Below are 15,407 nucleotides of genomic sequence, written 5' to 3'. Positions count from 1 at the left end.
CTATAAAGATAATAGAAAGAAGAAAACATCTTGGTGGCTTATCTATTTTCAATAGATGTTCTACAGTGTATTACGAATGGAAGGCATTCCTGCTTCAAAGTAATACACCATACTCTTTAAATGAAATTAACTTCATATGTATGTTTCTTCACAGAAAATTTTAAAGCCAATTCCTAACACATTCTGGAGTCTTACTATAGGTTTACCAAAAATGTAGAATTGACTTTCTCCCTCTTCACTAATCTTACTAGACCCTCCAAACCGAAGTCTTGTCTCACCTTCTCTTAGAGACATCTAAAGTGCAAAAAAGATGGGCGCCTGGGTGGCTCAGTGGGTTAAGCCGCTGCCTTCGGCTCAGGTCATGATCTCAGGGTCCTGGGATCGAGTCCCGCATCGGGCTCTCTGCTCAGCAGGGAGCCTGCTTCCCTTCCTCTCTCTCTGCCTGCCTCTCCATCTGCTTGTGATTTCTCTCTGTCAAATAAATAAATAAAATCTTTAAAAAAAAAAATAAAGTGCAAAAAAGAAAATTAAAAATCATCTTACTGGCTGTGTTATTTTCCAGGTGAGAAAACTGAGTTTAAGTGAATTACCTAAAGTCACAGTCTGTTGCTCTGAGACCAGAACCTAAAAATTCCAGTCCGTCTACTTCATTTTCCTGGCTTCCTCACCATCCTTAGTGAACTTCTTGGGCTTTGAAAATGACTAAATAGATGCAATATAGAATGATGGTGTTCTAGAAAATGGATGAAATGTTCCAGAACCAGCTGCCCCACCTCGTCAGGAAGTGGGTCTAGCTGACAAAGAAAATAGATGTAGGAGGCCTGTTTGAGAGGCAAAGCCTCCCTCTGTCCTGGCTGGTTAGTTTGAGGGGGTGATGATGGCAATTATAACAGGTGGAAACAGTCTCCTGGTTAACATTATTATAGTTTACCTCTAATATCAGGAATCAGTGTACGTTCTAGAACACTGATTTTGAAACCAGATCTATAAATGGACTTCAGGGAGTCAGTATTCCCTACATAAAAATCTAAGCAGAACAACAACCACTACTACTACTACTACTTCTTCTTCTTTTTCTTCTTCTTCATCTCCTCCTCTTCCTCGTCCTCCTCCTCCTCCTTCTTCTTTCTTCTTCATTTTGCATTTATCTGGGATAAAATCCATGGATGTCTTCAAATTTTCTGAGGGATTTTGTGGACTAAATTAAGAGTTAAAAATCACTGATCTAGACTGTCAAAGGAGGTAAATGCTAAAGTGAAAACTATAATGTTGGTACTTGTCCTTAGTATTTCCAGGCTCTCCTTTCTGTAATATTTTACTTTTATTAACAATATTCTGTTTCTATCATCCCTTACCATTTTATGTACTCAATATTCTCATTGTCTTTTTCTCCCATTTAAAAGAAGAGAAAAAGTGCCCCAAACTCTGGGTGTCCTACTAACAGGTATAAGACTGATAAGGAAATCATCCATCTATTCTCTCCTGTTTAGTTGATCTAGTGGTTTGAGGAGGTCCACCTACTTCCTGCTTTGATAATGAGAGGATGTCTTCAACAATCCTTGGATCTTTGCCATTCTCTCTTTTCAGCCAACTTTAATGATTCCAGATGGAATATAGTTCCCTTCCTGTGTTTATCAATTTAACCTCCTGGAGAACATAGAGTTTTGTCTGTGGGAGCTAAGTAATATTTCTATTATCATTAAGTTCTAAGAATTCTCTAATTTCCATTAAGACCTGTGTTTATTTGATCTTGTTTCAAAATCTAGTTTTAAATTCCCAATCATAAGCCTCCTATGGCTTCAATGCAAACTCTATTAAGATTCTAATGGCATTTTTCATAGAAATAGAGAAAACATTTCTAAAATTTATGCAGAACCACAAGGCCCTAAATAGCAAGGAAATCCTGAGAAATAAGAACAAAGCAGAAGGAATCACATTTCCTGATTTCAAGCTATACTGCAATGCTATGGTTGTTAAATAATATAGTACCGACATAAAAACAGACAAACAGACCATGGAACAGAATGGAGAGTCCAGCAATAAACCTAAATATATAGAGATAATTAATATTTTACAAAGGAGCCAAGTATACTTAATGAAGAACAGACAATCTATGCAATCAATAGTGCTGTAATAATGAGATATTTACATGTAAAGGAATAAAGCTAGACCCATATCTTATACCATTCACAAAAACTAATTTGAAGAAGATTGAAGAGTTAAGTGGAAGACCTGAATAGTAACTCAAAGATGAAAATTTAAAAATTAAGCTTGATATAGATTTTGGTTATGTTTTTTTTTTAATGACACTTTAAACAGGGCAATAGCAACAGCGATAAAAGCATAAGACTGCATAAAACTAAAAAGTTTCTGCATAGCAGAAGAAACCATCAACAAAGTGAAATGATAACCTACAGAATGGGAAAAAAAATATTTCCAAGCTGTAGATACGATAAGAGGTTAATATCTGAAACATGAAAAAACTCATATAATTCAACAGCAAAAAGTCAGTAATCCAATTAAAGAATAGGAAAAGGACTCTAATGGAAATTTCTTGAAAGAAGACATATAAAAGGCCAATGGGTACATGAAAAGATGCTCAACATCACTAGTCATTAGGGAAATGCAAATTAAAACCACCATGAGATATTCCCTCACCCCTGTTGGAATGGCCATCACCAAAAAGACAAGAGATAACAAATGCTGGCCTAAATATGGAGAGAAGGGAACCCTTGTCCACTGCTGCTGAGACTGTATGTTGGTACAACCATTATGGAAAACAGTACAGAGGATCTAAAAAAAAAATTAAAAATAGAACTACCACATTATTGAACAATTTTATTGCTGGTGAGAGTGCTGTCACTGTGAGCACCATACTAGATACAAGGTCTTGCTTGGGAATCACAGGAAAACGAAGCCCTGAAGATTTTACAATACAGATTTTCCTTGACTTACAAGGGCGTTATGTCCCAATAAACACACTGTAACCTGAAAATAGCCCATGATGAAAAAATGCATTTAATACATTTAACCTACCCAACATCACAGCTTAACCTAGTGTACCTTAAATGTTCTAAGAACACGTACTTGAGTCCACAGTCAAGCAAAATCATCTAACACAAAGCCTATTTTACAATAAAGTATTGAATATCTCATGTAATTTATTGAGTACTGTCCTGAAAGTAAACCATAGAAGAATTGTATGGGTACAGAATGGTTGTAAGTGTATCAGTTGTTTGCCCTTGTGACCTGGGTGGCTGACCAGGGGCTATGGCTTGCTACCACTGCTCAACATCATAAGAAAATAATGTATTGCATCTCAGTAGCCCAGGAAAATATCTAAATTCAAAATTCAAAGTAGAGTTTCTACAGAATGTGTATTGCTTTCACACCATTATCAGTCAAAAAACCGTAAGTCATTGCACTTTAAGTCAGGGACCTCCGGTGTTTTGATGGTATCTAAGTAGGGGAGGTAAAAGGATAGATATGAGTAATGAAGTATAAAGTATTTTTTTAACTTATTTTGATTTTATTAGTTTTTTTGACAAAAATAGTATACATATTAAGGTGCACAACATGATGTTTTGATATATGTATACATTATGAAATAATTACCATAATCAAACTAACCACCTTTCGTATTTACCTTTTTCTTTCTTGTAGTAAGAACACTAGAGATCTACTGCCTCAGCAAATTGCAAGTTTACAGCAATTGACTATTGTCACCATTCTATACATTAAGTCTCCAGAACTTACTCATCTTATAACTAAACGTTTGTACCTTTTGATCAATATCTCCCCTTTTCTCCCACCCTCTAGGCTCTGGTTATCACCATTCTACTGTTACTATGAGTTCAACTTCTTTTTAAAAGTCTTTTTTAGATTCTATGTGTAAGTGAGAGAAGGACTGCTAGACTAACCTGGGTAAAAGGGATTTGCTTTGGGGATTATAGAAAGGAAGTCTGAGCCCCTAGAGGAAGTTAAGTTATGTAGGATTTCCTGTTCTGTGATAAATTTGCAGTGTCATCTGTACGTATTTAGATACAGAATATGGTCTATTTATGGGGACTTCAGCAAAAAAGATGCTCAGGAAAGTTACTTGGCTACAAAACTGACTGCAGGGATACAAGTGGGTGGAGAAGAGAGTATATGATTTGGCAAATAATTTAGGTGGCCAATGAATCAGATACAAATTCAATTCAGAGAAAAATAGTAGAGACTTCAGGCAAAGGTAATTTTTAAGATTTCTGCAAGATTAAGGAGGCAGTTACTCTTTGTGTGAACTCTCCACAGATGCACTGTCTCGCACACTGATCTGGGTCTGAAGCAGAGCTCAGGTCTTAGGGTGAGGCTGTGAAGGCATCAGGTAGAGAGATTCTCTCTACCAAAAAATTAACAAAATCCCAAATCAAAACACCAGACAGTGGACTAGGCCAACTTTTGATTGAGTTGGAGAAGGAGTCCTGTCAGTCACATAACTTGCATCTAGAATGTTTTTCTGGAGATACAAAGGTCTAGACAGCAAGAGGGACTCAGAAAATATTATAGAAATCTAGTAGGTATGACTACACCATTTATTCCCGAGTCTAGAAGGGCAACAATTCCTATGAATAAGTTTTACTGGAGAGGAATAGAGACAACACCTTACATCTTACATCCTATACTATTTAGGATTAACACAAATGCTGGTATGAGGCAGATTGATTCTATAGGTAGTCACACCAGCAAAATTACTGTGAAGAGCTGGGGTGGCTAAAGGGAAGAAAAATTCGTGAAGACTACAAAGAAAGACAGAAGTCATGATTTAGAAAGAACAGATTAAGTAAGAAATGCAAAATATTCTATAGGAGAGAAAGCTTAGGCTTAGAAAAGCTACATTTACACAATGGAACTTTACAAAAGTCCAGGCATAGTAATAGAAATTGAGAGGAGGGTGATGAACATACCAAGAACTACAATTGAATAGAAAGTCTTGCAAATATCCAATCGGGTGTTTGGGGATAAATGCGTTACTATAGAATTTACCATATACTATATTACTATAGAATTTACCATCCAAATTAGACCATACTGACAATGAAAAGTGGTAATTCCAATAGTCAGGCCAAGACAACAGGAGTAAATGGAGGCTTGTCCCAGGTCCCAGGTGGGACAAGAAGTAAGGTCACCCGGGGTGTAGGATGAAAGTATTAGAAGGATTCTCAGGTTTTCTCAGCTCCTGGGAAATTCCAATCCAGCATACAGGGAAGTAACACTTTGCATTCACTCACCCTTTGTATGGTGTGGGATCACAGGTGTTAAATCACCTAAGTATGTGTTATTTTCTTACTTTTCAGACCCAGGTGAGGTTATAAATACAACTTCCACCCAGGTCTTAGAGGCAGTGCTGTGAGGAATGTCCAATCCCTGTAGGAATACCTTCTGTGTGTGGTACAGCCGATGTCTGGCTTGGGTCCCAGGCAACAGCCAGTGCTAACCTCCAGACATGAGAAAATGATCCCTCAGATGTTTCAAGTCCCAGCCACTGTCACACTTCAATTGTATGAAAGATTCCAAGCCAGAACTGCCTAACCCAGGCAAATCCCAGAAATGTGAAGGGTAACAGCTCTTAATATCTGAAAAGATTTTCACAGAGAATATTGAAAAACCTAGCAAAGCTCTATATTTCTACTTAGTATTATAGATTATTATTGAAATATCTCATTAAAGGCTAAATTCATGCTTTTATGTGCATTGTTACTTGCTAATTTTTCTAAAATAGATATGTGCAACTGAATAAAAGCTTTTGCTCCAATTCATCAAATACCCGTTATGGACAAGTGAAGATTTTCATTTCAAGAATGGGCTAGCCACCTGTGTGGCTCAACTGATTAAGAATCCAGCTCTTGGGGCGCCTGGGTAGCTCAGTGGTTAAAGCCTCTGCCTTCGACTCAGGTAGTGATCCCAGGGTTCTAGGATCGAGCCCCGCATTGGGCTCTCTGCTCTCTCTGCCTCTCTCCCCCTCTCTCTCTGCCTGACTCTCTGCCTACTTGTGATCTCTGTCTGCCAAATAAATAAATAAAATCTTAAAAAAAAAAAAAAAAAAGAATCCAGCTCTTGATTTGGGCTCAGGACAGGATCTCAGGTTCATAGGATTGAGCCCTGCACCAGGCTCTGCACTCAGCACAGAATCTGCTTGAGATTCTCTCTCTCCCTCTGCCCCTTCCCCCACTCATGCTCTCTCTGTCTCTTCTAAATAAATAAAGAAAGAAAGAAAGAAAGAAAGAAAGAATAAAATCTTCAAAAAACAGGCTAGCCAGAACCCAGGGGTGATAACACAGATTATTAGGTGAAACAGGATAAAACTCAAGTTTGTGGGTAGCCTAAATTCAAAATATCTACGCAGATGTGTCCTGAGTCTCTATCTCTAATCTCAAAATGCCATCTGAATTTTATCAGAAGTAAATATTAGCGGACTGAAACATGCTAGAGAAACAGTAAGGAAAATAGAACCCTGATTAGTATGTACAGTACATAGGGTCTTCGGAAGAGACAGTGAGCAGGACACAATTCACTCTGATGTGAAGGTTTTTTTTTAAAAAAAATATTTATTTATTTGAGAGAGAGAAGAAGAGAGTGCAAGCAGGGGGAGGGACACAGGAACAAGCAGGCTTCCTGCTGAGTGAGGAGCTGGATGCAGGGGCTCAATCCCAGGACCCCGAGATCATGACCTAAGCTGAAGTCAGGCACTTAAACAACAGCCACCCAGGTGCCCCTCTAATATCAGCTTTAACAAAAAATGATAAAGAGAAGTATAAATTAGTCATGACTCACTTTGTAATCTGGTACAGACCACACCCTTTTACATGAAATACGGCACGCCCTGTCCCTTTCTTCCATACACAACTGGTGGGAACAGATGGCTTTGGAGAAATTTGTTTTGTAATATGAGTTTCTGAATTGTCTAATGCACCTTTTTACACGAGCTTTACCTCTAAACACCAGGCCTTGGAATCCTTTATTTATCTCACTGTTAGGGGATGCCAACTTCTCTCGGTCTTTGCTGACAAATCTCATTCCCTGGCCCTGGTCCTCTTCTGCCTAAATAACAACTGAAAAATGCTGTAACTGGAGCAGAGATTTGAAGGAAAAATAAAAGCTCTTGCTTGTACGAAAACTGAGTTTATTTCCTTTTTTGGCATTAACCGATGGTGGGATTTTTTTTTTTTTTTTCAAGTAACTTGGCCTCATTGACCTCAGCTTTCTTAGGAAAATAAGTGGGTTTGGCTCAAAGACTTCCTAAAGAGTCTTCCCACAGAACTATTGTTCAGTAGCTCAGATCCCTGATACATTCAGCGGCACCTCTGTTGGGGTTAACAAGGTGTGCTGTGGAAAGCAGGTTTGATTTTCACAACTCAGCTTTTCCCTTTCTTGGTTCTATTTTCTCCCTCTCCTCCAGCAATTTCCAATTAGCTTCTCACCACACACATTACCAGCTAACTTTGCTTCAGCTAGCAACCCCAGACTTCCCGTCCCTTTTACCCTTTGTTAGTTCTAAAATCTAATGTCCTCTCCTCATTTCCTCACTGGTTTCTTTCTCTCTCAGCCCTCAGCCCTGTAGCCAGGTTGTTAGCAATCACTAGAACTGTTGCTTATGTCTTTAGACGGCTACTTTCTATCAGGCTATTTCTACTCCTGTACAAGGCTTTGAAATATTGTAGCTTCATGACTGATTCTAACATTTACTGAAAACAGACCCTCACTTGTTCTCACTTTAATAAAGGTTGTTTACTAAAATAAATAGCAAAGTATTAATCAAGAAGATCGAGAATATGAGTAAGACCATTTGGGGGCTATTTACAAAGTTTTGACAGGTATAAACTGAAGATATATTTCCTTAGGTCTTTGGGCCAGTAATTTCCTTATGACTTGTTTATGCACATAGACAGTTTTCATCTGCAGATCAGTGATTCACCTAATCAGCTTTTCTGCTATAAATTTCCTTACTCCCTGCCACTTAGTGTATTTCCTAGGAACAAGCAATAACAATGTAGAACCTCATAGAGCTCCTTGGATTCTGTGGTTCGTGGTTCATGTTTCATTTTATTTATTCTACTGCTCTGGTGTCATTCACAAGGTATCGCTATTCCTGATAAATACCTTTTCTACAGTAAACATGTTCTAAGGTGTGTACCCAGCAGCTAAGGTATATCAAGCATCTTTGGCAATGATTCATTAGGAAATGCATGCTTTAAGATATTTGAGATTGCTTTGGGAAGTTCCTGTGACACAGGAAGATAGTTCAAGACAACATAGGTACATGAAAACTTTCATCTCCCATTTCTGCATTCTCCTTGTTTTTCCTCCTACAATTGCATCTTTTCTCCTAGAATTATATTTTTTTCTTTCAAGTCCTGGCATGCTTGGTTATGTTTGCAAATGGAAACTACTTTGGTAAATTTTTGTCTCTACTTTAAAAATTTCTCATTCTTCCTAGGCTAACTTGTCACCTTGCCGCTGCTCTGTCTTCCAGGCAGGCTTCCAGAATGAGTTTCATCGTTTATAAAACCTGTAGCACTTTTAACATCTCTTCACCTCATTCCGTTACTCCAAGGATAGAATATATCTGTAGCTTTTCTGTAGACAATCCTCATTCTGTCACTTTCTAGGAGTGGAGAAAGCAGTGGTTAGATTCTGTAAGTTTCCCACTGTCGTTTGCATGCTCTATTCTACATGCTGCAAGGATATCTTTTTCCTTGTAGTCACGCAGCTCTCCACATTTGCATAGCCTCCAAACTATTTCTCCATATTCACCTAGAATTTGGCACACATTTAACGGTTTTCCTTTTTTAAAGCCTAGTTTCTGCCATTATCCCACAATTGTTCAAAAACCATAACTTACCTCTCAGTTTCTGGACATTCAATTGCACTTATCATCTCTCTTCTTATGCCATTTCCAGAAATAGCTTATTCTTGACCTGTTCATCACTCTTAAATTCTTCAGCTTTGAAAAATTTTTTAAAGTTTTGATTTCTTACTTATTTTATAAAATAATAATATTCATTTTAGAAAATTTGAAGAAATCACAAATACATAAAGAAAATAAAAATTATCAGTAAGTTCATGATATTGGTAACTTATATATTATATACAGACTTCTATATCTAATCATCCATCTATCATCATCTGTTTATTATCTATCATATGTATGATATCTGGCTGGCTAGCAATCATCGAGCGATGTAGCTATCTAATTATCTATAATTCTTCCTCTCAACACACTAACACATGTATACTAATTGATGAGTATACATACCTAATTTTGTCTATGTCTATGTGAAGGGACGTAGAGCCCATTCTGGCCCGATCTGCTAGGATTAAGCCATGTGCTCTGGAAAATGACTGTGTAGATGAATTTTCTAAAATTGTAATGTTATGTTCCAAGCCAATTTGAGGAAAAGCACAAAAATTTCGGGCATATTAGCTCTCATAGACTAAAAAGGAGACGTCATTAACTGCCTTAGCTCTTAAGTAATTGCCAACAGTGTGACCAGCAGCAGTGCAGCAACTGCCCTGCAGGATATCCAAGCTACACTGTGTTATGCAGATCTACTGGAGACTTGGAGTGTCTGGAACAGAAAGATTAGGTCCCTATGCTCATAATGCCATCTTACACTTTTGTCTCATTACAGGCAGCTCTCTTTGCATGTTTAAGTATTGTTCCTCTCATCCCTTTCTCTTCCTGTTATACAGAAATTTAAAAGAAATACATTTTGGAGGGCAACATACGCCTCCTAAATTGTTTTATATACTTTTCATAAAGTTATTTTAACATCCATGCTTGCTTCTTAAACTTGAGAGTAACATTCTATTGCCTTAATTCTTCACATATTTTCATCTACTCCAAGATGGTTATTTTATCTATATTCAGCTTGGATGGAAAGATATCCTTCTAGTTCTGGTGTTTCCTGGTACACAATTTGATGGAACTGCACTGCAGATTTATGAATCCCAACATCCAATGTGGTCCTCAAGTCCCTCACCTAGAGCAGGTTACTTTCTTTTCTTCTTAGAGAAAATACTTTTCAGAGTGTGTATACTTCTTTAATATTTGCCAATTTTTTAAAATGTTTCTTTTTTTAAAGATTTTATTCCTTGCTTCCTTTGTTTAGAGAGAGAAAGAGCAGGGGGAGGTCAGAAGGAGAGAGAGAGGCAATCTCAACCAGACACTGCACTGAATGTAGGAATCAGATGTGAGGCTCGATCTCACAACATTGAGATCATGACCTGAACTGAAATCAAGAGTCAGATGCTTAATTGACTGAGCCACCCAGGAGCCCCTTTTCAGATGTATCTATACGTGTAACTACTTAGAATCAGTAACTACAGTGTAATCCAGTTATAAGTCCTCACATAAGTGGTCAACTACTATTTGGCAAAAGAACAAAGAATACTCAATGGGAAAAGCTTATCTTCTTCAATAGTGTTGGGAAAAGTGGATAATGACATGCAGAAGAATGAAGTTGAACCCTTATCTTACACCAGAAACAAAAAATTAATTCAAAAAGGATTAAAGACATGTATAAGACCTAAAACCATAAAACTTCTAGAAGAAAACATAGGAGCAACCTCATTAACATTGGTCCTGGTGATGATTTTTGGATGTGACACCAAAAGCACCATCAACAAAAGCAAAAATAATAAGTTAGACTACAACAAACTAAAAACTGCTGCATAACAAAATAAACAATCAACATTATTGGTTTGTAACCTCAGGAGCTTCCTGGGTCTAATCCGAAAGAGGTTCCTGAACATGGAGGGCAGGAAGAGACCAAAGAAAGAGGCAGCCCCCTCCATTTTGGTAGGTGGTGACAGTTTTAAGAAGCAAAGGGAACTTGCATATAAGTCTTCTCTGGGGTAACAGCAGGACAAATGGATCTTTGCACCTCCCCCCAAAATCTTGAAAGTCATCTTTTCAATGACTTTCCCCAACACTCCACCTCTTGCAAGCAGCTCTTACAATCTCACATGCCCTCATCTTCTGTCATGGACCCTGAGTGGTCAACAAGGGGTTTCACTCACATAGAAGTGTCTCTTTTGATGGCTACCTGGCTGCACAGGAGACAGTTGCTATAGCCACAAATCAGGCACATGCCAGGGGAAACAGATTAGACTACAATTCCCAAAATCAGAGACAACTTTTTCCATTCAGAGCCCCAAGACCTGGACTATTGCTTTATCAAGTCCCCTAAACTGAGGGTTGTATCACTCAGGGTGTTAACTTATGTCCTTGTGTGACTTAATAAAAAGGATACAATAGCAGATTCATGAGGTATGAACACACAACATTCTGTCTGGATTATGGTACAGATGTTTTCTTGAAAGGGAGTAATAATGTTTTAGGGTCTTCATTTTGAAAGACAGCTTTTCTCATGAGAGACATTTTGGTGTTCTTTAAAGACAGGTTTTGTTGGCTATCAGCTAAGGCTCGCTTGGAGAATTTAGCAAAGGATTCAATTTGTGCTATACCATCCTTAGGCCAATTGAGAAGACAAAGATAGCTGCCAAATTATTGTACAAGTGGAAAATTGTGTCCATCTAACCTTGGAAAGAGGGAGGTTGGTAGTTTTAGGAACCTAACCTGGTTTTACATACCATACGTGTTAGATGGAAGAGGCAGCATCATCTGGCATAAAGAGATGGACTGGGGTGGGATATGCGAGACCAGGACCCCCACCTTTCTCCCCTCTTTCCATGGTGCATGCTCCATTTCAGGTATAATATTTAAATAGGTCCATCTTGAAGAAGGACAATGAGATCCTAGTGGAGATTGAGTAGTTCCCCTTCGCCTTAGGTGTGAAGTAACTCACCCATCGCAGCAAGATGTCCCATTGTAAATTCCAGTGTGCTCTCAGTAGTATAATATGTTGATCCAGGGTGAGAATAAGGAAAATGGGTGTTTCCCATGACTTCCATACTTTCACGGTATTGGATGCCTTGGCATGGGTCCTCTGTCGGGTATATGGGAGAAGGACCTACTTGTTGATCACTCAAATGTATTAAAGCCTATGACAGTACTGCAGTCTACCTGGCCAAGGTGGTTTTACATGTTAATAGTTTAATCTGTTGCTTTAACTTTCCATTTTTCTTTCCTACCAACGCTTTTGCTGTGGTTAATATGGGAGATGAAACCACCATTCAATGTCATGTTCTTTTGCTCATTCTGGCCTGCCATGACTTTTGGAAATGTCTTTCCTAAGGACTGCCTTGTCCATGAGGGTATCTATAGGTTTTATTTCATTATTTTAACGACCTAATGGTGGCAGTCTGGTTTGCACATTAATAGGGAAAGCTTAAGTTGGGTTACATACAGTATCCATACAAACCAAGGCATATTTAGAACCCTTACTCAGGGAGAGGAGTTCAATATAATCAATCTAAGGCACTAAGGCAGCCACAAGTTCCTTGAGGAAAGTAACATTATGCATGTTTCAGTATCTGTCAGTGGGCTGTAATCTGCAGGGAGATTTAATTTAAGCTACATTTCTCTTGCTTTTGTTCTCCTCATCATTGTGGCCACTGATTCACCTGTGAGCTGAACCCAGACACTTGGAGGCTCCTAACCCTCTCCCTGGTCCTTAGAATATGGGTTACACTTGCCTTTCCTGATTCCATAGACTGCTCCAAGTACATACCTTGAGATAGTGATGTGGTGTGGAGAACACCTGCATAGTACGTATGACTGACCCCAGTTAGGGCCTCTTCATAAACTTTTAAGACTGGCGGGCAGGTGCATCCTTTTGTCTTTGAAACAGTAATTACCCCAAAACTCATAGGAGAAAGCTAGAATTGTTTCTCTGCCTTTTAAAGTTGTAAATCTTTTCTTGTCTTTGAAGTATAAACAACCCAGAATATAACAAAAACACTGCCCACAGAGACTAAAGCAAAAGAAGGGGGCGGTGAGACCTCTTAAAATACAGACCACTGTAGAAGAATTTACAAATTTCATCAGCATCATTTTGATGACTCCTCTCAACAAAATAAAACCTGCAGGAGACACCTGGGTGGCTCAGTTCATTAAGCATCCAACTCTTGATTTCAGCTCAGGTCAAGATCTCAGGGTTGTGAGATTAAGCCCCAATATATTCTCTTATGATTCTCCCCCTGCCCCTCCATTCTTTCTCTCTCTACCTCTTTTAACAACAACACCACAAAAAAGACAACCTACAGAATGGGAGAAAATGATTACAAATCATATAAGGGGTTAATAGCCAAAGCACATAAGGGACTCATACAACTCAGTAGCAAAAACCACACCATATAATTAAAATGGGCAAAGGGCCTGAGTAGACATTTTCTAAAGAAATGGCCAACAAGTACATGAAAACATGCTCAACATCACTATTCATTAAGAAATGCAAATCCAAAGGACAACATGATATCACCCCACATTTGTTAGAATGACTATCATAAAATAGACAAGAGATAATAAGTACTAGTGAATATGTGGACTGTACAGCAGCTGTGGGAATGTAAACTGGTGCAGCCACTAAGGAAAACGGTATGGAGGTTCCTCAGAAAATTAAAAAGAGAACTCTCCAGCAATCCCAGCAATCCCACTCCTTCTAGGCATTTATTTGAAGGAATCAAAATCAGAATCTTGGGACATCTGTACTCTCATGTTCATTGAAACCTTATTCATAATAGCCAATGTATGGAGACAACCTAAATGTCCACTGATGGATGAATGGGCAAAGAAAATTTTGTATATTCATATAATATAGTAATTATCAGCCTAATAAAAATAGAAGGAAATCCTGCTATTTATGACAACATGGATGGACCTGGAAAAGGTTAAGTAAAATAATTTAGACACAGAAAGACAAATACAATATAATTTATTTACATGTAGAATCTAAAATAGTCAGACTTACAGAAGCAGAGAGTAGAATGTTGGTACTAGAGTGAGGGGAGGGAAAACAAAGGGTAGATGGCCAAAGGATGCCAAGTTTAAATTATGTAAGGTAAATAAATTTTAGAAATCTACTATACAGAACAGTGCCCACAACTAACAATACTGTATTGTATACTTAAAGTTTACTAAAAGGCTAGATCTTACAGTTGTGTTCTTACCACATAAAATAATAATAACAATAATGATGATAATAATAACAAGGGGGACTTTCTTGGGTGGAGGTGAGAGTGGAGAGTGAGTCCTGAAGGCCTGGAGCACAGGGCAAAAGTACAAAGTGGTGGGGTGCTGCCTGCTCCACCCAAATGCCACACTCCTCCTCTCCATCGAACGGGAATCTTTGCACCTCCTCATGTTGTCGCCAAGTCCTGCTTCTGGTACTTTGTGTCTCAGCTGAAGAATATGAAGTCTTCAGGGGAAATTGTGTACTGTGGACAGATATGCCAGAAGTCCCTCTTGCAGGCAAAGAAGCTCATCTGGCTGCGCTATGACTCCCTCAGGGCACCCACGCATGGACCGGGGGCGCCCGGAACGGCCCACTGCAGGGGCCGTCAGGCAGTGCTACCCAAACTTGGATGTCCTGCACCGCACCCGGGGCGCACTCCATCCAGATCCGGAAAGTGGAGGACTTTCCAGCCAGCAAGGGCCGCATAGCAGCAGTCAAGAGGTTCCACGACTCCAAGATCAAGTTTCCGGGGCCCCACTGAATCCTGCACGGCCAGCACCAGTCATGTTTCACCACCAAGAGTCCCAACACCTTCTTTAGGATGTAGAGCCTCCCTGTCCAAATAAACTCGTTGGGAAAAAACAAAACAAAACAAAACAAAACAAAACAAACAAGCCAAAAAACAATACTACTACTAATAAAGGGGGTGGGAGGAAATTTTAGGAGGAGTTAGATATGTCGAAGGCCTTAATTATGGTGATGATTTCACATGTGTATACTTATATCCAAATTCATAACTTGTATACACTAAATATGTACAGCTTTTCACAGGTCAATCATATCTCAATAAAGTGCTTTTTAAAAAATTCTACTGATTTATGGGTGCCTGGGTCGTTCAGTCAGTTAAGCAGCTACCTTCAGCACAGGTTATGGTCTCAGGGTTCTGGGATGGAGCCTTGCATGGGGCTTTCTGCTCAGCCTGGTAGCCTGCTTCTCCCTTTCCCTCTGCCTGCCCCTAGGCCTACTTATGCACGCGCACTCTCTCTCTCTATTAAATAAAATCAGTACATAAATAAATAAGTCTGCTGATTTAAATGTAAACCTCATCAAAAACACCTTCATAGAAACAGCCAGAATATTTGACCAAATATGTGGGCATTATGGCAGCCAAGTTGACACAAAAAATTTAACCACCACCATATATGTTATATTCCAAATTTTACTTTCTTCAAGCACTTTTCTCTCAGCTCCTTGACATTTTGTTACATTTACCTTCTCTTTTCTTAAGCC

General features: G+C 38.8%; 1 pseudogene; it reads left to right on the top strand.

Moving 5' to 3' along the window:
• The first annotated feature begins 11,931 nt into the window (after window positions 1-11,931).
• LOC131827887 (large ribosomal subunit protein eL20-like) lies at window positions 11,932-14,724 on the top strand (annotated as a pseudogene).
• The last annotated feature ends 683 nt before the right edge of the window (window positions 14,725-15,407 follow it).

This window comes from Mustela lutreola, chromosome 1 (assembly GCF_030435805.1).
Source record: "Mustela lutreola isolate mMusLut2 chromosome 1, mMusLut2.pri, whole genome shotgun sequence".
Taxonomy (NCBI): domain Eukaryota; kingdom Metazoa; phylum Chordata; class Mammalia; order Carnivora; family Mustelidae; genus Mustela; species Mustela lutreola.
The sequence above is the reverse complement of the archived record's forward strand: the minus strand, read 5'-3'. Positions and strand labels throughout refer to the sequence as shown.